Source organism: Balaenoptera physalus (genome assembly GCF_965194825.1).
Source record: "Balaenoptera physalus genome assembly, chromosome: X".
In the NCBI taxonomy this organism is placed as follows: domain Eukaryota; kingdom Metazoa; phylum Chordata; class Mammalia; order Artiodactyla; family Balaenopteridae; genus Balaenoptera; species Balaenoptera physalus.
Window position 1 is genome coordinate 11,222,503 of NC_138903.1, and position 26,742 is coordinate 11,249,244.

General features: G+C 42.3%; 2 long non-coding RNA genes across 2 annotated transcripts in view; both read left to right on the plus strand.

The window, feature by feature from the left end:
* LOC309653005 overlaps positions 1-26,742 on the plus strand; it is a 164,960-nt gene that overhangs the window by 80,070 nt on the left and 58,148 nt on the right. The gene's annotated exons all lie outside the window — the stretch shown is intronic.
* On the plus strand, positions 752-24,924 carry LOC309652967. The gene is made up of 3 exons (XR_014258931.1): positions 752-1,588; positions 17,858-17,920; positions 20,535-24,924. It is a non-coding gene; the product is annotated as an uncharacterized lncRNA (long non-coding RNA).

Here is a 26,742-nt window from a genome sequence, read left to right on the forward strand (position 1 = left end):
TTCCGAAAACCTCATGCAAAATAAATAAAGAACATCAAATACCTCAATACTTTTTACATTGATTATATGTTGAAATGATAATATTTTGCATATATTGGGTTATATAAAATGTATTATTAACATTAACCTCTATATAAAATAGATCAACAACAAGGACCTACTATATAGCACAGGGAACTCTATTCAATATCTTGTAATAACCTATAATGGAAAAGAATCTGAAAAAGGAGAGACAGGTATATGTATAACTGAATCACTGCTGTACACCTGAAACATTGTAAATCAACTATACTTCAATTTAAAAAAACACTGAAAAATAAAATATAATAAAATGATGCCAATTAAAAATAAAAAATTAACCACACCAGTGTCTTTTTACTTTTTTGAAAAATGTGACCACTAGACATTTCAAATTCCATATGTGGCCTGCATTTGTGACTCACATTCTATTCCCATTGGGCAGAGCCAATAAGTATTAATTAGGCACTTACTGTTGTCAGGTATTTTGAGGCTCTGGATTTATATATATATATATATATATATATACATATATATATACATATATATACATATATACATATATATATACATATATATATACATATATATATATATATATATATACTTTTTAAAATTTTAACTTGTTTTATCTGAATTTGCTATTTTCAATGTATTCTTTTTTTTTAAATTAATTTATTTGGTTGCGCCAGGTCTTAGTTGAGGCTGGCGGGCTCCTTAGTTGTGGCCATTGGGCTCCTTACTTGTGGCTCATGGGCTCCTTAGTTGCAGCTTTCCGGCTCCTTTGTTGTCGCATGCGAACTCTTAGTTGCGGCATGCATGTGGGATCTAGCTCCCTGACCAGGGATCGAACCCAGGCCCCCTGCATTGGGAGCACGGATTCTTAACCACTGCGCCACCATGGAAGTCCCTGGATCTATATATATTTTTTGATAAATTTATTTATTTTTGTCTGCGTTGGGTCTTCGTTGCTGCGTGCAGGATTCTCTCTAGTTGTGGCAAGCGGGGGCTACTCTTCGTTGCGGTGCGCGGACTTCTCATTGCGGTGGCTTCTCTTGTTGCAGAGCACGGGCTCTAGGCGTGCGGACTTTGGTAGTTGTGGCACATGGGCTCAGTAGTTGTGGCTCGCGGGCTCTAGAGCTCCGCTCAGTAGTTGTGGCACACAGGCTTAGCTGCTCCGCGGCATGTGGGATCTTCCCGGACCAGGGCTTGAACCTGTGTCCGCTGCATTGGCAGGCGGATTCTTAGCCACTGCACCACCAGGGAAGTCCCTGGATCTATATATTTTTAGGAGTAAGAAATAGATTGCCAAGAGCATATAGTTTATTGAGGGAGAAGGGATTATAAGCAATCATGATAAAAATGAGAAAAGTGCTAGAACAGATATATGTATACAGCACTATTGGAACCATCAAGAGTACAATTAATTCTGCTTGTGATTATCAGAGGAAGCATCAAGAGGAAGCCATGGGTGAAAGAGTCCAAGTCCAAGGGAGTCCAAGTCCAGAGGAGGAGGAGGTGGAAAATGGCCTTCATGACCAGATGATAGAGCTACGTGAGTCCACAGGAGGTAAGACTGCAGAGGTGTGATGGGACCAGTTGACGGGTCTGGCTGGGTCACCGGATGGTCCAGCTGCAGAGGACCAGATGATGGTGGGAGATGAGAACGCACAGATGACGGTGCTACATGGGGCCGGGGGAGATAAGGCCACAGTCCTGCCAACCACAGAGGCAGGAGGGGGGAGTTTTGATCGTGACGCTGGAGCAGGGCAGGGCCCAGAGGCTGTTACAGGAGGCGGTGGAGTGCTTAGGGTCTCAGCCCCGCGCTACATCAGTCCTGACCCTGGTCACGTGTCTCTTTGGGCGCACCCACTGGGCACCACCAGGGAACAGGAGCCGGAGAGCTTGCTAATGGGTCACAGCTTCTGCAAAGGTTTGCAAGTCTGCTCTTTGATGTTAGAGCTGCTTCTGCCCTGAAGAGTTTAGCAGAAACAGTGACCTAGTTCACCTGCCTCAAGGCTGGCTGGCCTGCCAAGGCAAAATGCTGGACACTTATTCAAAGTGAAAATGCATTCTCCAGTTAAACGCCTTACTTGTCAGAACCTTTGCCTCTCTGGGACACCAAATCCAGGGTAACGGGCAATTACAGAGCACGTGTATTTTCTTTGCTCTTGAAACCCAAAGACACAATGTTGGACGACCCTCTCTGCTAAGGGGTGTTGCCTGGTGCACCCAGGACTGGACCCCAAATAGTAGGCAGCCCCCCGTCCGTGTGCCCAGAACGAACACTCCCGTTCTTGTTGGCCTCATTGTCACATGTGGATAGTGCACGTGTGATTTGCGGTGGATGGTGCTCAGAGAGAAATGTCTTACTCCAAAAAAGTCAACATCGGGGTTAAGTTTATCTTATAAAGAAAACGCTACCAAGCTAGGGCCACAGCACTGATTCCCTACTAGATTTTCGGTGCAGGGGATTACACGGGGAACTTAAAACAGCAACAAGAACAACAAAGAGCCGCACCCCTGGGGATTCTGATTTAATTGGTCTGAATTTTTTTTTTTTTTGAGAGCTCCCCAGGTGATTCCAATGTACAGCCAAAGTTGAAATTGAGGTTACTGACTCAAGGTTTGGGAAACCCAATGGGCAAGTACGGAGCAGCTGAGTATGAGGGTCTGCAGTGTGTCCCGGGGTGAGAAATCAGGGCTGCAGCTGGAAACCTCCCTTAGGGCCGGCTCCTCACGTACTCAGCTGCTTTGTTGCTTAGCAAAAGCCATAGCAAATGTCCTGAAAGGGTCAGAAAGAAGCAGTTGCATCTCTCTTATTTCTCTAAGGCTGTGGTTCTCAAGTAGATCACCTGGAGGGCTTGTTAAGACAGATTGCGAGATCCCATCCCCCAGAACTTCAGGTTCAGTAGCTGGGGTAGGGCCAGAAAATTTGCATATCTAACAAGCTCCCAGGTGCTACTGCTGGTCCCCAGAAGGCAAGGGAGAAGAGGATTACTTAAAATGAAAATGCAGCAGAGAGTAGCAGGCATTTTCACTGAGCACATACTCTGTGCCTGGTCCCAGGCCAGACCTGTGAATCCAGAGGAGAAGCCACAGCTCGGGTCCTCCATAACTTGGCAGTCCAGAGACAGAGACCCATGGACAAACAATTATATTTTGGTAGGTTCTGTGGAAGGGACCTCCATTTGCTTCTTGGAGATATACAGGGCTAGAAAGAGTATGGCTCCTACTCTTAAAATAGCAAAAAGCCAAACTGCAAGTTCACACTTTCCTTGAATTCATAAGACAGTGAGGTCACAGGGCAAAGAACTAACCCAAAATGGAAGGACAGACAGACATCTGTGGGAAGAGACAAGACAGAAGCTCTTGCTTACCTGGGGCAGGTGCTGCAAGATACGGGTAAGAATTCACTAGAATTGTTTAGTTTGTTTTTAAAATTATTTGCATTGAGGTCCCATGTGGGTTTGGGGCCACAATTCGAAATCCATTTTGAGACCAATTCCCCGACTCTGCCACTTCCAACTTCCTCAAATGACAGCCCAGCCACAGGGTAGGAGTGAGGGAGGATATGAGAAGAACCCAAACCTTCCATTGTATCAGGGTCCTTCAAGCCAGCCATGAAACTGAAGGAATTTGAGCAATTGGAGGAAGCCCCCTGGTTTGGTGGCCAAAAGGGCCAACTAGAGGAAACCCAGTCAACAGCGCCCATGCTAATTGCTGCAAATGATATTCATGCCAACAAGATGTCTGAAGCCCTAGAACTGGGTCCGCCTTATGGATCAGCAAGGATTCTTTTTTTTTTTTAATTTTTATTTTCTGTTGGAGTATAGTTGATTTACAATGTTGTGTTAGTTTTGGGTGTACAGCAAAGTGATTCAGTTACACATATACATGTATCTATTCTTTTCAAAGTCTTTTCGCATTTAGGTTATTACAGAATATTGAGCAGACTTCCCTGTTCTTTTTGTTAACAACTTCTGCCACTGGTGGGCTTGTCCCTTGGCAGATGTGGGGACATCCCTAGAGCTTTTCTCTCCTGTTTCCATTTTAGCACCATCCTATGCACAGCCTCAGAGTAAATTCAAACTAAGTTCTCTTCCAATAAAAGAAGCCAAGTGAGGGCTTCCCCGGTGGTGCAGTGGTTAAGAATCCGCCTGCCAAAGCAGGGGACAGGGGTTCGAGCCCTGGTCTTGGAAGATCCCACATGCCGCGGAGCAACTAAGCCCATGCGCCACAACTACGGAGCCTGCGCTCTAGAGCCTGCGAGCCACAACTACTGAAGCCCACGTGCCACGACTACTGAAGCCCGTGTGCCTAGAGCCTGTGCTCGGCAACAAGAGAAGCCACCGCAATGAGAAGCCCACGCACCGCAACGAAGAGTAGCCTCCGCTCGCCGCAACTAGAGAAAGCCTGTGCGCAGCAACAAAGACCCGACGCAGCCAAAAATAAATAAATAAATAAATAAATTTTAAAATAAAAGGAAGCCAAGTGAATGAAGCCTTTTAAAAATTGTCAATCATTGGACAATTCCTGTAACTTTTTCTGTACATAAAAGTTAAAAAAAAAAAAAAAGAAGAAGTTATAGCCCTGTAGGTCTGAGGTAAAACTGGAATGTTATCGAAAGCTTTGAGAGCTGAAAACATTTTTACTGGACTTTCTGAAATCTTTCATATAAAGCCCATGAATGTGTATCATTTTCCTTTCCTAGGGACTTTTGGATAACATCAAAGAGTTCAATGGAAAAAAATGTTCATCTTCCGGAAAACGCTAATAACTAAGATTTGCTGCTTCTTAATGAGAGGCCAACAGGAGTCAGGCTAACTCGAGAAGAGAAGGGTAATTCCTCATGTACTTTATGGTCTTATTCATTGTATCTTATTCTTCAGAGTTTTCAGGATTCCTGGGTCCCTCTCTGGCCTATACTGCCTAGAAAGCTGTTTAACTCAGCTCTTCCTTTCAGAATTTGTGTGGACAATTTTTGCTTCCTGTGAATCCTTTACTGCCAAAACCACCCCTATTCAGCCATCACAGCTTTGCCCACATGCCAGGAACCCGGGGAGAGATGTAGGCCCTGAATTAAGAAATGTTATTTCCTTGGTTGTCCACATAAACTTTCTAGTATTTCCGGGAATTCATCCGTAACTGATGGCCCTCATTTGCCAGAGTCCCTTTTGCTGGTGAATTCCTGGTATTTCTTGGAATCATTCACCTTCACTCATCCTCCCTTTGAGCTAATTTAAACATTCAGAGGGGAATCAAACCCATTTTCCAACTATCTGGAGTTGTGAGGCTTTTTAATTCTTTCCCCAAACTGAATTAGCTAGCGGTCCCGTGGATTGTCCCAAGAGCAACCTTGGTGTGGATCTGCTGAAGGAGCTTCACATCTAGAATCTTCCAACTGAACAGTTGTGATCCCAGCTCCATATTCTGTTCTCCACATAAACTGCCCAACACACAGATTCATACTTAGTTCCAGAACTCTCTTGAAACTGGCCAACTTCTCCCCATCAGTAATTAACCCAGGCTCCAAATGGATGTCCTGAGCTGCCACTGAACTCAAGTTGACCCTTTGTGTCTACTCTTAACTCCAGTACTGAAGTTTGGTCATTACTGAGTCAGTATGTAAGATTCGAGTGAATAAGTTCCCTCCACATTTTCCTGGAGGTTGTCTTACCATTTTGGTTGAAGGAGATCACCTCTGTTAGTGAAGATCATTCAGTGCACAGGTGCTTTCACCAAAGATAAGCATGACATATGATTTCTTTCACTTGAACATTCACATGGATTTTCTAAAAGACGTAAAAGCCTCATGTCCCAGGAGAATAAATAAATCTACACACACACAAATAAGTCACAGAAGAGTATCACTGCATGGGAAAGGGATTATGTTAGTGAAATACTAAACCAAGTATCAGTGTCCATTTGCCCGTTCTTGTTAGGATTAAGCTGAAAGCTGTTTATCTGCCGCTAGTCGCACAGGGATACATCTTGGCTTTACTTTTGAAATAAATTCTTGGCACAGTTTCGTTGTTTGGGATACAGGATCCAAGACAAAAAAAAAAAAAAAAAAAGTCCTCAAGGAGTATACAAGAATTATGGCCCTCAGATCTTTATCTCTCCTGATGTTTTGAAAACTTGCTTTAAGAGAAATAACATAGGCCTGCAGTGGAAGGGCAGGAAGGAAGGGGGGAGGCTGAGAGAACAGCCAGGAAGCTGGGAGTAGCAGCTGTTCTGTTTTTCTGAGCAGGGAGAATAAAATTAGAAAAGAGTTACAAATGCACAAGTGTAAAATAACCGCGCGTCTGAGCGGGGTGGGGTGGTGGCGAGTCTATTTGCCTGTGGGTAAAGGACGATGAAAATCAGTTCATGAAAAGTTCATCAGGAGGAGTAGAGTGAATGTATGTGCTCAGCGGGGTCTTGATCTCTTCCCCAACCCAGACTTTTCCGGCTGCGGGTGTGTGAAAAGCTTGCTGATGTTCAGCCCGTCCTCCATCTCAATTGATTTCCACTCAACTAACAGACCAAATAGCATTTCTTTTCATTTCTGCTTTTCAACATTAAACCAAGTTTCAGAGTCAAGGAAACAGTCCTCTTAGACGTTTGTTTATTCAACATAGACTTCCTAAGTGTATATACTCTCTTGTGTTTGCTTGCTTCCCCTCCGCCTCTTCCCCCAGCCTGGGCCCATTGTTGTCCAAATCATAGTGTGAAGAGTATGCCTTAATGGGGAAAATTACTACTAAAAAGAGTCCTTTGGTAAATTCTTTTTCACAACCCAGTGGATCAAATGCTCGGACTGCGTTAAAATCTGTTCAATCATTTAACGAAAGTATTGAGGCCAGAATATATACTGGACACCATTCTAGGCACTGGACAAAATGCAGGAAAGGAAGTAGATGTAAATCCCTGCCCTCCTGAAACGTACATTCTAGTAGTGATACAGGGGAAAAAAAAGGAAAGAAAGGAAGAGGATAGAGAATGGCAGGGGTCATGGTGGTAGTGCAGTTTTATTGAGTTTGGTCCATGGAGGTGGTGTTTGCAGAGATGTTTGAGCAAAGAACTGAAGAAGGAGATGGGAGCTAAGTAGGTGCTGGGGGGAGAGCATTCTTGGAAGATGAAATAGCAAGTGCCAGGACCATAGAGTGAAAGCCTGCCCTGGTGCAATGGCAGAGCCGCATGGACCCTAGGACCACTGCAGGGAATAAGGGAGGAGGTGAAGCGTCGTTTGAAATAATAATTAAAATTTCAAAGCACAGTGTTCTTTCTCAACTCGATTCTTACCAAAATTATTTTTCTGATTTTTCCTTCTCCATCTAGATAAGATAAACGATTTGAGGGGCCAGGTGTCTTATTAGTAAAAATGTTAAAAATAATAATGCCATGTTATTGGATCTACTTTTAATTATTACATTGATTATTATCATAATCATGGTCATCACCACCATGAGCACCAATAATGCAGTGGCTCCACAGTTTACATCATCTCATTTGACCCTGCGGTAATGCCTGGATAAGTGTCATTTTCCCATTTTGCAGACAGGGAAATTTTTCAGATGCATTATGTGACCTGCCTAAAATTACTCAGCTAGTCAATGCTGGTGGGCTACGGACTAGAATCCCAGTATTATTTTTGCTGAATCGCACTACTTCAATGCCAGCAGCATCCCGTATACCTGCTCCCAACATCTCTCCTCTCTCCAGTTTCTCCCTTCTGTACCTGGAAAAGATTGGTTGACCTAACAAGGGAAAAGTAGATCGAATGATGACATTTATTACAATGTTATATATCATAGCGAAAAATGAGAAAACAACCTGAAAGTCCAAGAATGAGAAATGGATAAGTATGGTAGGGAGTATAACGGCCCCCCAAAGATGTCTAATTCCTGGAACCTGTGAATATGTCACCTACCCGGCAAAGGGGGATTGAGGCCCTAGAGCCTCCAGAAGGGAATGCAGCCCTGCCCACGACTGGATTTAGCCCAGTGAGACCCAGGCTGGACTTCCGACCTCCAGAAATGTCAGATGATAAACGTGTGTTATTGTAAGCCGTTAAGTTTGTGGTGATTTGTTACAGCAGCTATAGAGAACCAACAGAGTTCTCTATAGCATGGACTATGTACTTGAGGGTCTGTCATGCAAACATTTAAATGATATTTGTGAGGTTTATGTGATAATGTGGAAAATATTTAGGATCGACATTTGCAAAGCAGTATGTAGGCACGTATATGCAGTGTGGTTAAAACTATGTTTGAAAAACAAAGAAACCAAAACCTCAGTTCAGTGGATATAAAATCTGGGAGAAAATTCACAAAAATGTGAACGATGAGTCATACGAGGGATGGACTGATGCTGATTCAGTTTTCTTTTCTTGCAACTTGCCTGCATTTTCCGAATTTCCTTTAACGGGCGTGTGTAGAGAAAATACTAAATCTGAAGTTTGAAAGTGATTTATGAAAGTCAAAATCCCATTCAGAGAGTCATAATGATATATGTTGCCCAGACAGGACACCATCAATTATTACATCTGTGGTCAAGCAACAGTATTCTTTCCTATTTTATCTAGGTAGCCATATGGAGAAACAGTTATCGTTTTAGCAGCTGAGACCAGAATTCCTCTGTAGAGAGAGAGACCTGTCTTAATGGAGACGTTGAAAAGACTTTATCAGTCCACTGGGGAGAAGGAAGTCCTGAGGCCTGAGTGTTAAGCCGGTGATCAGATTTCATATTAGAGAAGGGAGAGGGAGGAGCAAGGGGACGGAGGCTGCTTGGGGCCGGAGTCAGGAAAAGGTGGGGTTGGAAGAAGACATTTGAAGGAAAGCATGTCCCTACAGCATGTGTGCAAAGAATTCAGTGTGTTGTAGGCTTCTCGTTACCCCCAGTTTTCAGCAAAACTGTAACTTATCCATGTTTGATTGGCTTTCATAACTAATGAAGGAGGCGAGATTGGTGTCAAGGTTGACTTGGGGTTGAAACTGGGCCGGCCTGTGTAGATGGGGAGAGAGCGCTGAGATCTGAATCGCACGTCCCTTCACAGCACGGGCGACATCCACTGGTGCCGTGCCTCCCCTGTGCCTTCAACTTTGCTCAGTCACCAGTGCCCCTGCCTGGGAGTTTACTGCCCTGCTCACCATCTCCCCTTCCTAGGGTAACTCCCGGCCCTCATGCGCTGCATGGTGCATCGCCAAATAGCAAGTGGTTGCAGAGCTCTTTTACTCCCTGGCGTTGTATTTCATGTACAAGACCACCTTAGCAGCCAGCCCTTGGGTTACCTGGGAGTTATGCCAACTTGTTGCAAAGCAACCATTAACGAATCCCCTGAGAACCAGTGGCAGGTTCCTCACCACTGATGTTCCCCAGGGACTGAGCAGCTACTCATTCTCCAGCGTGAGATGGTTTCAGAGCTGGCGGCCTGCAGGTGTTCAGGGGAGTTGTGGCGCTTGGGCTGCCCTCCAAGGCCCAGAAGATGCCAGGAGGGGGAGTTTGTTAGCCGATCCATTGGGGATTCTACAGCCTCCAGGGTGCCCTTGAGATCTGAGCAAACTTAACTCCCCCAGACACTGCAGAAAGAGCTCGGAACTCCTGAGGTGCCCATGATTGAAAACGAGTCTTCCCTAGAGATCCTTTGGGCCAAATCCAGCCTTGTTCACAGTGGTCTCTCTAGTGGCAATAGCTTCTTAGGTTTTCTCCCGTCCTGTTTTGAGGGCTCAGTGAACCAGAACTCCCTTGGGGTCAGGTGATATCCCAGAGGTCTAATGTCTGCAGTGGGTAGCAAAACCTGTCACCAAGAATATGGAGGCATAGCAGTAATGATGTTAGCCTGTGTGTGTGTGTGTGTGTGTGTGTGTGTGTGTGTGTGTTCATGCACAGGTGTACACTTGTGCCTACTTATGCCTGTTAGACGGGCAGGAAACCTATATGATTTTGGGGGTTTCCTTTTAAGAAAAAAACACTACAAGTTCAAAATTAGGTACAAAAAATTCAAATATGTATTTAGAATGAGAAAAAATATTACAAACATTAAAAAGTTAGCAAATACCAAAAGCATCACAAAATCTAGAAAAATGACATATCTTAATTAACTCCCTGACACAGCTCTATAATTTTTTTCTTACATATTTTAGCTGCATTTTCTTTGATCAACTCTTCAAATGACTATGATTTTGTAATTCTTTTCTGTAGCAGAAATTGAAAGTCTTTCCTCTATCTAGCATGATTGATTAAATTTTTAAAAAATCATCGACAGTTTAGAAATTGATTTTCAGCTTCCTAATTCATTTTCAAGTTGAAATGACATTCACTGCCAAAGCTGTCGTGTAAATTTTTAGAATCTGTTGTCAAGTTTGGAAAACCTATCACATTTCTTTCATGTATAAGCTCTCAGATACAGGGCATTTCAAGTTTCTTTACACGGCGACTAATCTGAAACATTCTTTGAACTAATGACACTCATTTACCAATTTGTCACTGATGTCCTTATTTACCGCTATATTATGATTTTTGTGTTAATCATTGTCAGTATTAGTATTTCTTGTCAAATTGGCAAGAAGTTTAATTTTCTTCAAATGTGCTTACATGATTTACTTCTTTTTATTAACTGGATTAGCAAACAATCCAAGAGTCTGCACATCACTTCTATTCAAAATTTATTTCTTCCTCTTCATGTATTATTGATTTTGTTATGACCTCAAAGAATCTTTCAGTTATTATTTATTTCTCCCTATCAGTATAATTTCTATTGATTTCAAATCTATATCATATGTATGATATATTTCTATTGAGTTCATATATATCACGTATATTTCTTATATATGTTTAATTTTACAGTGAAATGATATATATGAAATTTATATTTATAATGAAATACATCTATAGCATATTAAAGTATATTTCATATATTTGAAAATATATATCATATGAAACATATTTCATATGATATAATGCCTTTATAATTGTGTACACTGGGCTATCAGTCTATTCCTGATGGGAAAGAACTTCCATTGTGACTTAGGGTTATTGAGAACTAAATCCTCTACTTAGAGTTCTGCGTGTCTCAGGACTGAAAGGTTAGGGTTCCACAGACTACCTTCTGGCTTTCTGTATTTCAAGCCTTCTCTCTCCTCCACTACTCCATACTTCTGGTGCTTCTAGGCGTGACAGCACGCATTAATATTTTTTGCCTGTGGCCCTCAATGTCATAATTTCAAGGGAGTCATCCCAGTAGATTGTAGAAGTAGTCTTGAAAGCCATTCCTACATCAGGATGGCTAGTAATAACTTAAATATGAAATACAGATCTATCCCACTGAAATCAGACTCTCCCTCATTCAACTCCACCTTAGTCAGATTTCAAAAATGCCATGGCCATCTCTAGTGCCACCCGATACAAGAAAGGGAAGTCACAGTGGAAAGTGACAGTGGTGTTAACTAGTTGTGGGGGAAATATATTACTTTTGCAAATTTTACGAAAACATACCACCATGTGAACACATTGCCTTGGAAGGGGCCACGTAGGCCATGGGGCCCTTAAGCTTCCTTGCCTCAGGAGGCAAGAGTAGGTAACCGGATGATGCACTGTACTAGCACTTTCTCTAGCTCTGTGACTGAATCCACCTATGTTTTTGCATACTCATATTTTCTAGTCCACACTCACACGTGGCATGTCTCTTTCACTCATTGCTCCAACATTTCCAATTGCAACAGCTATGCTAGAACCATAGTTTAAAGCTATCTGTTACAAACAGAAACAAATTTTTTAGCAGAGAGTCATTTTTTTCCCAAATGAAACAAGAGTTTGACTTTTCAAGCTGGCAAAGAATTTTTATCTGACAACTTCAATAAAGCTAATACTTTGCCAGGAATACAGGAGACTTTAAAGGAAATAAACTTACTTCTACAATACCACGATAATAAAAGTTTCCGCTTGTTATGAAAACAAGAGTTCAAATAAAGTGTAAAAGAAGCCACCAGAAAGTTGTTTGAAAAGGCTTTGTTCTTCTGAATAACAGTGCTTGCTAGTTTGAATAAGATTAGCTTTTCTTTTTAAATCTCATCTAGAAAGCTTTATAAAATGAATCTAAATTTATTAATCATTTCTGTATCTTTCATCAGTGGCCTGAAAAATCTTAAGAAAGACTCCACTGACATTAGTTGATCCACCGCAAGAATAATGACTCTTTATGTAGATTCATACTGGGAAAAAATAAACCTGTGTCCTCCTGGTTCTTGATGAATTCTTTTTGATCCGTGTGTGTGTCTTTCTTTTACACATAACCCAACCAAACACTTCCTTTTCAAAATACCATGATCATCCTTAGCTCTTGCACCAGGGGAATTTTTAGCATTCTAAAAATAATTTCAATTCTATGGAGTCAGGGTGTTTATAGTTACGGCTGCACAAACAGTGGGATTTCACATTAGATCCATTTTGAAATATTATAAAAGACTCCATATGATGCAAACATGAAAAATGCTTTGGAAATTGGGAGAACTAAACCTGATTAAAATCAACTTCTATAATAGCCAAAGGATAAAATCCTAGTGTTAATGAATGATATGAGAGGCTTTGCTAGGAGCCTCTTTCCTTTCTTTCTTTCTCAGCCTCTATTTGCCTTGTGTCTTGCTGTCTTTTATTCTGCACTACTTTAACATCAGCTGGGACTGGCTCTAGCCCCGTGCTTAACCCCTTCTCAACCAGTTGTAATCAAAAATCCTAAATCTAGGAGTAAGAAACTAGGTAGGCTCTAGGCAAAAGGTAAGCCTAAGGCAAAGTTATTTCCCTCTTGTTTTCTTCCCAAGTCACCTGCTTTTGATTTTAAATTTTTGTATAACTGAATTAAAATGTCCTCTCTTGTATGTATTTTGTGATAGATATGAGTGATTTGCTTTCTTATCACCTTCAACCATGCAAAATTAACGTTTTCAATTTGATTCATGTTGCTTATAAATACCGCAATGAAGACTAGTTACTGAATTCTAATAATTGCACAGTTCTTATGAAAAGCTTGTTGGTAAAATGAATATTCATGAAGGCTGCTTAAGGAAAGTACAGTCCATTGCTTACTACAGATATTTGTGGACTCCAGACTAAGGACGTGTTGTTACTGATAGCGTTAGTTAGTTATTGCCACGTAACAACCCCCCAATTCTCAGGAGCCTGCAGCAGTAAACATCTGTTTTTTCACGCACAGCTCTGTGGGTCAGCGCTGGCTTGGTTGGATTCCCCTGGGGTTAGGAGGGCTCAGTTCCAGGCTGCAGGCTGGTTTTCGGTCTGCTCCATGTGTTTCTTCATTCTCCTCGGACCAGCAGCTACTGAGGCACATTTTTCTCATGGTGAATCACAGGAGCCTCAGAGGTCAAGCCCAACCACTCAGGTACCCTTAAAGCTTTAAAGCTCCAATCAAGTTTGCAATCTTTCCATTGGCTAAGCTCAAAGTCAAGGGGCGGGGATGCAGGCTCCGCCTCCACTATTGCAATGCTAGGTCACAGGGCAGAGGGAGGGAAGAATTAATGACAATAATCTAGTCTTCCACACTGACCTTTTTTTTTTTTTTTTTTTTTTTATTTCTGTGTTGGGTCTTCGTTTCTGTGCTAGGGCTTTCTCTAGTTGCGGCAAGCGGGGGCAACTCTTCATCGCGGTGCGCGGGCCTCTCACTGTCGCGGCCTCTCTTGTTGCGGAGCACAGGCTCCAGATGCGCAGGCTCAGTAGTTGTGGCTCACGGGCCCAGTTGCTCCGCGGCATGTGGGATCTTCCCAGACCAGGGCTCGAACCCGTGTCCCCTGCATTGGCAGGCAGATTCTCAACCACTGCGCCAACAGGGAAGCCCCACACTGACCATTTTTAATCTGTGACTTGATTTCCCCATTTGTAAAATAAAACACAGCAAAACCAAAAAACTCTACCTTCCAGAGTTGTAAGAATTAAGGCACTTAGAGCCTGGTGCACACGTGCGCGCGCGCACACACACCCACACACACACCCACCCAAGCTTAGTAAATAAAGTTTACTGTTGTTGTTGTTTTCATACTCCAATCATCCAATAAGAGGGAGAATTTAAGCCTATGAATACCTTGGACCATTATGCAGCCATCAAAAACAGTTATGAAGAGCGGCAATAATTTGAGGAAATGTTTGGCTTTACTAGTAAGTGAAAAAAAGCAGCATATGTAAAAATATGTAGATGTGATCCCAACAGTGTAACAAATCTATACGAATCAAAGATGTAAAGGAAATACACCAATCATTAAAGTGGCTGATTCTGGGAGGTGATTGTTTTCTTCTTTCTATTTTTCTATATTTCCCGGTTTTCTATGATAACGTGTATTTTTCTCTAATAACAGTGAGTTTAAATACCATTGGTAAAAACAAAAAGAGATCTAGGGTTTGGGCCCAGAATAGGAGTAGCTGATTCCACCGTTAGCTCTTTGTCTTGTGTTTTGGGGTAATTTTTAACCTCTATGCTTGTTTTTTCATCTTCTTTTTAGGGAACAATATAATTAGCTTGATTGTTTCAAATATCCAGTTTCTTTCCTCTTACATCTGGCTTTGGATTATTTCAAAGGTTAAATAAGGTGCTTTTCATGATTGGAAAAATACACAACAGGGGCTGGGGGTGCTGTAAGCTTAAGGATGCAAGAAGGTGACAATTGCAGGTAAAATAACACCATTTGTCTGAAGACCTGGTAAGAGCAAGGGAGATATTTATAGATATTAATCAATTATCCTTACATTATTTTTCTGTTTTAAGTATTTGTCTTTTTCTTGAGTCTCTATGAATAATGGTACTGATTGTAAGCCTGATCCTTTTAGAAAAATGCTACACTTCTATAATTATATTTTAGAGACACAATATTATTTGAATAGGCAACTCAACATTATTCAGATATATTGTAATACTACCAGGACTCAAAGCCTTTGAATGATGCAAACTTTCCTAACATTACTCATCAGAGTGTAGGCAGGTTGAATGTGGGCATGTTTTCAGCTCCTTTTGGTAAATTAAATTGAATTGTGTTTTTCTATGATCTTGGATTTCCAGAGCTCCACTACTTTCTGAAATCCAAAGTTTGCTTATGTGGTTGCTTGAAAAATATGTCCATAAATTCTTTGGCATTGCGTCCTTTAAAAGGTGGAGTCTAATTCCTCTCCTCCTGAGTGTGGGCTGTACCTGGTGACTCACTTCTAACAAATAGAATGTGACTAAAGTGATGGTGTGTGACTTATAAGACTAGGTCATAAAAAGGCATTGTGGTCTCCTCCTTGCTCTCTTTCTTTCATCACTCATTCTCAGTGAAGCCAGCTGCCATGTTGTGGGGACACTCAAGCAGCCCTATGGAGAGGCCCACATGGCAAGGCACAGAGTCCTCCTGCCAACAGCCACGTGAGTGTGCCATCTTGGAAGCACATCCACCAGCCCCAGTCAAGCTTTCTGATGAGTGCAGCCCTGCTGGTGTCCTAACTACAACCTCATAAAGGACCCTGAGCCAGAATCACCCAGCTAAGCTGCTTCCAAATTCCTAACCCACAGAAACTGTGAGATGATAAATGTTTATTGCTTTGAGCCAACAAATTTTGGAGTAATTTGTTATGCAGCAATAGATAAATAACACAGCTTATCACAGAACTCTACTGCTGGAAAACTATCTTGAAAGGTTGTTTATCTTGACCATGTAGTGCCTACCATAAGACAGGGTCTGAACTACACGGTAGGTATATAATGGTGAGGAAGACAAACCCAGAATCTTCACAGAGTTGTCCCTCATAAATGCTTGCTATTATTATTAGAGAGGTGAATTTTCACCAAAAGCTTTTTCTTTTTCAGCCTTCAAGTTAGAGCTGCTGCATAATGCCTAAAATGTGTAATCATTGCATGTGTGTGGAAGACAGCATTTTCACTAATAGGTTTGAAAAGTTAGAAACTTTACTAGAAAAAGCACTCCACTATCTTTCTCAAAACTGTTGGTTTGAGTCTATGAGTCTATTTCTGTTTTCTAAATAAGTTCATTTGTATCTTTTTTTAGATTTCACATACAAGTGATATCATACGGTAGTTGTCTTTCTCTGTATGACGTACTTCACTTAGTATGATAATCTCTACGTCCATCCATGTTGCTGCAAATGGTATTATTCCATTCTTTTTTATGGCTGAGTGGTATTCCATTGTATATATATACCACATATAGAAAACAAACTTATGTTTACCAAAGGGGAAAGGTGGGGGGAGGGAGGGATAAATTAGCAGTTTGGGATTAAGAGATACACACTAGTCTATACAAAATAGAAAAACAACAAGGAAGAATATATATATATATATATATATATATATATATATATATATATATATTCCTGAATCACCTTGCTATACACCAGTAACTAACACAACATTGTAAATCAACTATACTTTAATAAAAAATAAAAAATAAAAAAACCTGTTGGTTTGAAAACCTCTTAGGAAAATGATGGTTCCATGGTTTAGATTTGACTCAGTGACTACCGTAAGCTGGTTGTGAATATGTATTTTTATTGCTAATCATTTAGAATAATAAATAAGCTCTCACACTGGTGTGCCAACATACTAAATGCCATCAGCCATTTTGTTGGAAGACGGTAATATTTCTTACAGTGGACGATGTGTGTGATATTTTATTCCAAAGCAATCCTCTAATCATTTAGATAAATGTCTTTCATGACATTTAATTCAAAATTACATAGGTTCCCCCTTTCCTTAATTATGTGGTTTGCTTCAACACTGTCTCATCAATTATGTCGATTTCTTAAGCCATTGAAATCAAGGAGCTTGACACATACGCACTTTGTTGACCTTCTTCTGCTCAAATATTCTAGGAATAATCACGAGAAAAAGCGCAGAACCTAAAGTTTAGGTAGATGAGCAGCAATTTTAAGAGCCCAGACCTAGATAATTGATGTACAAGGTGAAATAACTAGACGGCTAGGAACAAGCCAGTTATTTCTGACCAGACCAGCTCTCCCTCACTGTCAGTTTCTTTATATGCATAATTGTGGTTCCTGGATTGCTCTGTTGTTATGACAACCATCACTGTATATCACCGTAAAATCTGGCAGTGAAATGTACTAAGAGCGTGAAGCATACATTTTTGATATTTTTCCAAGTTCATTTTTTTCATGGTTTCATGTAGCAGTCCAACATGAAACACTGATTTGAGCCAAAAAAATCATAAAGACATATTCTCCCCCTTTGAGATTGAGAACCAGCTTCTGTGACTGAAATAGCAATTCACCATCAAATGGAGTTAATACATTGCAAACCATCAGACTCTCTTTCAAAGAAGAGAGAGGGATTGCGCTCAGTGGTCCTCTGTGGAGCTCACGTGCATCACTTGCTCCCTGATATAAGCAGAATCAGCCTTCGGATTGCAAACCGCTGTGAGAATGTGGGGAGATTTCAAATGAGGGGTGACATTTTTGCTCCTATTCCACAAGAAATAGGTAAATGTTGAAATTCACGTGCTACTCTGTGTTTAATTCCTACGGTAATGTTGGGGGCTTCTTGATTCAAGACTGGTTGCCCCTCCCCTCTTCTTAGAGCAGCTACTAGCATTTTGCACTTTGATGAGACACACTGTTCTCATTATCAGAATTGCTGGCGTTCAGATAATGGAGATAAGGCTGCAGCTTATAGTTAAATATGGAACATTAAAACTGGTTTAAAATAAAACTTTCAATACAGTAACCTAATTCAGGAACTCCCAAGGATGCCTCTTGGAAAGAATTTTGCATGAAGTGTTCGTATCAAGAGAAAGACCCACATCCATTTACTTGACACATTTAATTCACAACCTTACTCCTCTTTCTCTAGGGAAAGATTATATAACCGGAAATATCATAACAAGTGGAAGTAGGCCACAGAAACACCGTGTTGGTGAGTACCTTGCTGACCTGGTGTGAATTTTTGCAAACATTTCTTAGTTGCAAATCTAACAGTTTTTTCCAATATTAATATTATGATAATATTCATTGCCAAGACTGGAATATATTATTAAGAATCTGTAAAGAACTCAGAGATTTGGAGTTTTAAATCTGCTTTTTCAATGTTGGAGAGAATTCGCTGGTTGTAACATCCTTGCTTTATTATTATTCTTTTTTCATGGAAAGGCCATTCCAATCAACTGGACAATCTTGTTAGAATACAGCTTGAGAGACGGGGAGGGATGAATTAGGAGTTTGGGATTAACAGATACAGTAAAGTCCCCTACATACAAACTTTCAAGTTGCAAGTTGTGAACTTTCAAAGATGCAAATGTATTATAAACCTACTACAGTACAGTACTATATAGCTGATTGTGTTAGTTGGGTACCTAGGCTAACTTTGTTGGACTTAGAACAAACTGGACTTAACGAACGCGCTCTCGGAACGGAACTTGCTCATTCGTAGGAGACTTACTGTACAAACTACTACATGTGAATCTGCAATGTAGTCAAAGAAAATTGCCCTATACCTAGACAAGTAGCATCTGACTTTCCTCTTGAGGAATCACATCAGTCAAGTTCCTGATTAAAGAGGTTCTGCATTCCTACTCAGTCTATTAAACCAGGGACTGTGCTCTTGGTACCAGGGCACCGAGCCGTGATGCCACATCACAGCAGACTGAGGCCCACGCTGCACTGTGTCTATTAGAACATTTGCATCACAGCCCAAAGTTCCACTGGACAGGACTGTTTTAGATGCAGAGCAAGTGATAAAAATTAATCAAGATTAAGGGTATGCTTGTAGAAATATTTCTTGAAATAACATACAAGCTTTGAATGCTTTCCATTTTACAGCATCTTAGAAATGAAACATCAACATGTTTTGGTGGCTAAGGGAAAATAAGGAAATGAAGGCAGCATCCAATAATAGTAAGAACTTATAGAATATTTTTCAAGTTTTAAAAATTCATTCAATAAAAATGTGTGACTCTTCCCCATACCAGATACTGTGCTAGGTATGGATGCAAAAATAAAGAGGAGTATTGGGACTTCCCTGGCGGTCCAGTGGTTAAGCCTCTGAGCTTCCACTGCAAGGGGTGTGGGTTCGATCCCTGGTTGGGGAACTAAGATCCCACGTGCCACGTGGCCAAAATAAATAAACAAAAAAAGGGTCTGGACTTCTTTTTTTTTTTTTTTGGCTGCATCCGGTCTTAGTTGCGGCACACGGGATCTGTTTTTTGTTGCGGCGTGTGGGCTCTTCCTTGTGGCGCGCAGGCTTCTCTCTAGTTATGGCCCGCGGGCTCTAGAGTGCGCGTGGGCTTAGTTGCCCCGTGGCACGTGGGCTCTTACTTCCCCGATCAGGGATCAAACCCGCGTCCCCTGCATTGGAGGGTGGATTTTTTTTTTTTTTTTACCACTGGACCACCAGGGAAGTCCCTGGACTTAATTCTTTAAATAAATAAATAAATAAAGAGAAGTACATCCTAGCCTCACAGTTTATTCTGAAGTTCAGACAAATAGAGGCAGATGAGCATTAGGAACCATCAGTGTTGCCTACTAACTGTCCCCAGCTGATGCCCTCCCCGGCAGGTGAACACACCTGATTAGCCATGTTTCCACATAGAAAATGTACACAAATATGGGGCTGGCCAAAAAGTTCGTTCGGTCTTAAATAAAAATAGACACTTTTCATCTTCACCAAGAACTGTATTGAACAACGTAGTCACTAACCGAGCGAAGCTTTTGGCCAACCCAACGTAAAATGATTTCTCCCCTTCCCTGTGACCTCCCAGAATCCTCAGTAGACACAAGTCAATGGGCAGCCAGCCATCAGGGCAAAGAGAAAATTCAAGGTATTCAAGGTTAGAAGTGATGAATGTCCCAAAGAGGGAGGTCGTAGTAAAAGCAGGTTTTTAATTATTTGATGGATCTGGTTTTGCGAAGTCTGTGGCTTGGGGTTACAAAGGAAACAGTGTTGAGAGACGCGGCGAGTTCAGAAGGAAAATCCAGTGTTAGCTGGGGAAGGATTAGAGGCTCAGCCCAGGTGGATGGAACAAGGCACCTCATCCCAGTGATGGAGAAAGGCCTTTCTTGGGGGAAAGTATCACACCAAGCCAAGCACATGGGTCAGCAGACCTGGGTATCACTCAAGTGACAAACTGCAAGCTTGACCATTACTCCTCTCTACTGAACCTGAACTTGGAACGCCAGGAAAGTGCGTGCGCTTTGGGGCCCAGGTATTCTTCCGTAAGGGTCAACTGGCTGGTTGGATGTGCTATTTTCACAGAGAATATGGACTGGTAGGGTCTCCCCTCCCCCAGCCACCCAGAGAAACGATGGAGCAAGGCTGTGAATCCCAGGGGAACCGGGTCTTTGCAGGAGAGAGATCTCCATTCTCTGAGGGCAGCGCTGAAGGCAGCAGAGGAATTTTCTATCTGAAGGAACTGCCCATCTTGTCTTTGGAGTTTTACTTTGGTGTTTGAATTTTTAGACTGAATCCAAAGCGTTCTGGTTGGAGCCGGTTCTGCAGTTCAATTCAGGAATATACTCTCTGCTTCTTTCTCCAGGCCCCATCTGCGTGTGAAGTATAAAACCCACAGACAACATGATTCCCGCTGCAGGGAAAGATCATCCACTTCCTCGCTGCTCAAAACGTGGTCCTGGGCCCCGCAGAATCGGCAGAACCTGGGAGCGTGCGGAAAACGCCTGATTTCATGCCATTCCCCGCACTTGCAGAATCACAACCTGCCTTTTAACAGGATCCCCAGGGATTCGTGTGCACAGTAAAGTCTGAGAAGCAGTGATCTAATTCTGAGTGAGTAGGTCTGAGCTGGGGCCCAAGAATTTACACTGCCGGCAGGTTCCCAGGTGGTGTTGCTGCTAATGGATTGAGGAGCCCCCTCGGAGAAGCACCGCTTTAATTCATGCCCCTCGTTGGCCGGGGAGCTGTGTGACGCCGGCCGTCCTCCTGACTTCTCTGAGCCCAAGTTTCTTTCCGCGTTACGTGGAGTAACACCAACTTCATTGCACTCTGTGAGGATTTCAAGAGATTTTTTTAAAGCCAAGCACCTCCCGCACGCCCGACCAGAGAACGTACCCTTCAAAGTGTGTTCTGCAGACCGGCGGCCTCAGCATCCCCTGCGAGCTTGGGAGAGATGCAGGGCCCTGTGTATTAGAATCTGCGTTTTCACGAGACCCTCAGGTAAGAATTATGCGTGTTAAAGTCTAAGATGAGTTCTGTAAGCACGCGGGGCCTCATTTCCCAGTTCCAGCCGAGGATCCTGAAGCTCAGGGAACGGGGGTTACTGGCCCCAGATCAGGCACTGGAAGCTTGAACCCCTAAATCTCTCTTCAGCGTTCCTACTCTCCAGTTCCAGCCGTGCACTGAGGGTCTGATTCCCCATCTCAGGCCGGGACACTCTCCATGAACCCCTGCAGGTTTGCACAATACTGGGAGGCACCAAAAGCATAAAATATGCGTTCACGTGACTTTGTCTCCTAACCTGGAGTTCACCCAGAAACAGATATGGCCTGAGAGGAGAGAAAGGATTTCTATACCTTTTCGCTTATTTGACTTTTTGATTGCCCTTTTTTTTTTTTTTGGATATTCGCATTGAGGTTCTACGAGGATTCAAGTAGGGCTGGAGAGGACTAGGAAAGAGGGGATGGAAGCAAAGGGCACACAGGGGATACAGATTCCGACAGGGAGAGAAAGGAGGCTCTCGTTTCCCTGGGCTGCCAAGGAGAATGGCTCCCTCCCAGGCGGAACTGGTTTCTGTTAGAAAAAACGGCCCAGCTGAGTTCCCACCACAGAAGTCAGCCCCCTCAGTGTTCTGGTGTGTGATTCTTTGGGAACAAAGTACTGTTTGGGAATCATTACCATTTGTAGCTATTTTATTGTGTAAACCAAATAAAAATGAATCCTTCCTGAACATCCTAATGAACAGAACGATACAGAAGTGACTTCAGCAGAGTTGGGAAGGCAGCATTGCTTTTTTGCATGTCTGACTAATGACATCTGAAAGGTAATCTGGCAGGAAATATAAAATAACCAGATTTATTTGATAATGAAAAAAATTCTGGGAACTCTGTCATCGCCCGTGAAGTGGCCCTTAAGTTCAAGGGTAGTTTTGTCATTGAACGTGCTCTTCAGTACTTCTTGTACTGTGATTGAAGGAGTTTGCTTTCATTTGACATCATGGACCAGGATCACTTTTTCTTTCCCTGAAGCTGAGGAAGGCTGGAGTATGCACATAAACAAGCCATTGCCCCAATTCTGTGGCTACAAGATTTATGCTACCCATCATAGTGGAAATCAATACAGCGATGTTCACTTTATAGCTGGAAGAAGTTCAGGGGTGGGAAGTAATTTATCCAAGGTCGTAGCTGGTCCAGGTTGGGGATAGGCTTAAAATTTAGATCCCCTGTCTGTAGCCTCTTGTTATAAAACATAGACATAAAAATGATAAGTTTCAAAAAAGAGCTAGATTTTAAACTTTGAGTCTTGATTTCCTTACTTAGCTGTATATTTTCCTCCCTGGCCCTTAAGCACTGACATCTCCTGGATATAGTGCCAGGGTTATGTCCATGGAAACAGAAGCAACTTGGGGGAAAATGGACTTCAGTTAGGCCTTAATCAAAAGCCCACTTGTGAGAATTTGGCCTCCAGTTCGAGACTGGGCAGAGCCCCTCAGGATAAACCCACAGCTCGTCTAATGAATAAGGACTCTCAGAAGTTTGCTTCCTCCCTCCCCAATTCCCAGATACACTGCAAAACTCAACAAGATGGGAAAAACAGCGACTGCCTCTAAGGAGGGAGAGGGTAGTGATTTGGAGCTGGGAAGGAAGGGGCAAGGGGGAACTTTCTGGAGTGAAAGCAATGACCTATTTCACAGGGGTTTGGGTTAGGTGGTGCGGTGCTCATTTGTCAAGACTTAAGGAATGATACGTTGAGGATCTGTGTGTTTCGTTATACGTTAACTTTACCTAAAATAAAACCCTGCATGTATAACAGAACAAACTCCCTAAGAAAATATTTGGGACAGTCATAGGGTTAAGAGCTGAAAGTGTTGGAGTCGAATTTTTATCAGCTCTGTCATCATCTTCACCACGCACAAAATACAAATGTCTTTGACCACTTCTGTAGAGGGGAGCAGGTGGAAGTTCTCAGAAGCTGAAATGTCCGGAGTAGAGGGTGTGGCTCTGGCGCCACTGTCTTTCTGCCGGCACTGCCAGGAAACCAGATCTTTGCCCCTGAACTGAGCAGGCTTCTGTTAGCAGTCAATCCTTCAGTAAAAATAATCGCTAGGGCTGTGAGTGTGTGCGCTAGGTGGGGTAGCTGAAGACTTGAGGCAGCTCTGTCACGAATGCCCTGGAGGACCCCCCCCCAAGCAGGGTGGTGGGAACTGGGCATCTCGGGGTCTCTTCTGTCCTCCCCTGAGTAAATGTAGACAGGGGAAAGACAAAACCGGCAGGGAGGAGGAGAGGCCTGGCTTCCAGAGAAAAGTCCATTCATTCCATTATAGGTTTGGGAAAAATGATGAAAGCACGTGGGTAAAGAATAAATTTTATTAAAATTGTATTGTTTGGGAGTCTTCACCCTTTGGTTCCCACTTTGAATATCACTCGATTTCCCCAATTTACCAATGTAGTTTGCTTCTTTTATTTTATCAAGAAATATTTCAAGCGTAGAAAATATAGAGGACAATGTAACAAACAGCAGTCCATCCGTGATCCAGCCTTGTCAGATTACTTCTTTTTCAAGGTTGAAAATGTGTTTTAATTTGTGATTAGTAGTTAAATTATTAGTAACTAAATAGTTCAAATAAATCAGAGTTGTCCTTCTATTGACATTTACCCTTTGACTTTTTCCTCACCTATATGTTATACATATTGGGAAATAGGCATTTGGACATGGTAATTGTCATTTAAAATAACAATAACAAACACATTACGTGTTAACACATTTTTATGAAAATAACTGTTTTCTAAAATAAAAGACTTATTAAGAAGAAGGGCATTGTCATACATCTTTGCAATCTCTTTAATGTCTGCCTTAATAGAAGCAGCTGATTCTCATATTTGCTTTTGTATTCAATACATTGTGAAACACTGTTTTGGTTGAAAAATATGGAAAAAACCCAGTTTCACACAGATATGTAGTTGGAAATGGGAAGAGTATATTAATAGCTTTTTCAGATAGTTGTGGATATTCTTTTTTTTTAATTTTTATTTATTTTTGGCTGCGTTGGGTCTTTGTTGCTGCGCGCGGGCTTCTCTCTAGTTGCGGCGAGCGGGGGCTACTCTTCGTTGCGGTGCGCGGGCTTCTCATTCCGGTGGCTTCTCTTGTTGTGGAGCACGGGCTCCAGGCACACGGGCTTCAGTAGTTGTGGCTCGTGGGCTCTAGAGTGCAGGCTCAGTAGTTGTGGCACACGGGCCTAGTTGCTCCGCGGCATGTGGGATCCTCCCGGACCAGGGATCGAATCCGTGTCCCCTGCATTGGCAGGCGGATTCTCAACCACTGCGCCACCAGGGAAGCCCCTCGGTACTTATTTACTTGCTGGAAAGTTTACTCCCTGAAAAATTATGCTTGGCCTCTCCCTAGCTGCAGGAAAATGTCACAGTGAGGAGACAGCATGTTCAACACATTGTTTGACAATCTGGTGGTCGCAAAGGGGAGGGTTTCATTATAGTTGCTCTATAATGAGTTTGCCAAATGCATCCGTACCTTCCCCTGCAGTGGTAAACTTCCTAGCAGTAGCCATCCAGAATAAAAGGAAAAATCATGTTTGAAGACAGGGGTATTTGATTACGTGGATTCACGCACACTGAAAGTGCCACGAAGTGAAGTTCACATCTTCCTTCATCTAGGGGTTTGGCCAACCCTTTCTGATAACAGTGGGTCCTTCTGTGAGGCCACTGAAGCCAGGACTTCATATGTTTGTGATGGAACACTATTACTACTTCTATTACTTCTATTACTTCTATTACTACAATAGAAGGTGATGTATTTGGAAGACATTAACAAATACACATGAAGGTGTGTGTGCTTCTCAGCCTGGAAATGGATCATGTCCCAAAATGGTTGCCTAGAAATATCTGTTTCAAACCACTCTGAGTTAGGAAGGATGTGGGGACCAAGCACGTGGTTCTCGTAGAAAATGCTTGCCTCACAGTCTTGACCTAAGAGATGGCATCTGGACAGGGGAGGAAACGAAAGTGGTCTTGGAGTCACATCCTTTTCAAAACAAAACAAAAACTATGTCCTGACACCTTTTTGAAAGGTTTTTTTCAGAGCATAAAAATTCCCCGAATTTCCCCTTTGTGTTTATTTTTTAACCCCTCACCCAGTTTCCCCATGGTTAACATCTTCATGACCGTGGCATATTTGTCAAAATGAAGAAACTGACACTGGTGCATTATACTTAACCAAACCCCAGACTTTATTTGGGTTTCACCAGTTTTTCCACTAATGTCCTTTTTCTGTTCCAGGATCCCATCGAAGACACTGCATGTAGTCATCATTTCTCCTAGTCTTCCTTCTTGCCTTTTGATAACCCTCCTCTCTTCTTTTTGACTGAGATAGTGAACTTCAAAATGGGCTCTTTAGAAGGCTTCCTAAACATACCAGAGCCGACTTGGCAGTTGTGTCTATTGTAGGGGAGAGAAAAAAACCTTTTCCTCTACCCTCCTAGGTTCTGCAGGTGGGGCCCTGGAAATTAAACTGACAAAAGACAGATTAACCAGAGGAAAAAAATTATTAACTCAAGCACAGTGCATAAACGTGGGAGAAACTCAGTGATGAGTAACTCAGTGGGGTGGTTAGGACTTCAGGGTTATATAGCATCTTAACAAAGAACAGTAAATATGTAGAAAAGCAACAAGGCAAAAAGAAAAGGGGTTTAGGCTTTTAGGAGTGGCAAACTATGGGAAAGTAAATATAGAGGGGAAAACTAATGGAAGATAACCATTATTTAGTAAAGTTTGTTATGTAGATTCCTCTCCTTGCTGTCTCTGGGCTGATAAGGATCTAGAGTCGTCTCCAGTGATTAAGAATCTAAGATTTGTCCTTCTCTTCCTGGTATAAGAGAGGGAGACACCTTTACAAGTAGAATTTTCTGTCCCACTTTTAGGCAAATGGTCGGGAGGGCAGAAAGCTTTTTTTGGTATCGGCTGTTTCTCAGTTTTCTTCAGCTCAAAATAAGTCTTAAGCCAAAGTGGCATATTTTGAGGTGGCATATTCTGATCCCCTACACTATAGCTCAAAAACAAACAAAAAACCCAATCAAAAAATTCTGGAAAATTGAAAAATTCATCCAAAAGGCTCTCCTGGCTGTCATTTTTATCTACATAAAACCACTCATCATCCATTTAATGAATTTATTTTCTGTGATTTTATTGGTTGTTCTGGAATAACAACATGCAGCTGGATCTATCTCACGGGTCAGAACAAGAGGTTATCAGGCAACAGGAAGGACCAGACTAGGAGAAGCGAGGTCTTAGAAACTGGACTTCCAGGCTGGGAAAAAACAGAAGTTTGGACCAGACCACACTTAACTGTATGCAGGGAAGTTCAGAAAGCTGTGCTATAGAACATCTGGTAGACCCCAGACAGGAGCCATCAGAAAGTAGGGCAAATAGCAGGAGCATGGGGGTGGGTTGGGAATGGTGGGCCGGAAGATGGACTGACAGTGAGTCCAGAAAGGGTTGGGTGGTATGCAGGGGCCAGCAGGTGGTGATGAGGAGGGTGGCTAGATAGGGCAGAAAGGATGTCAG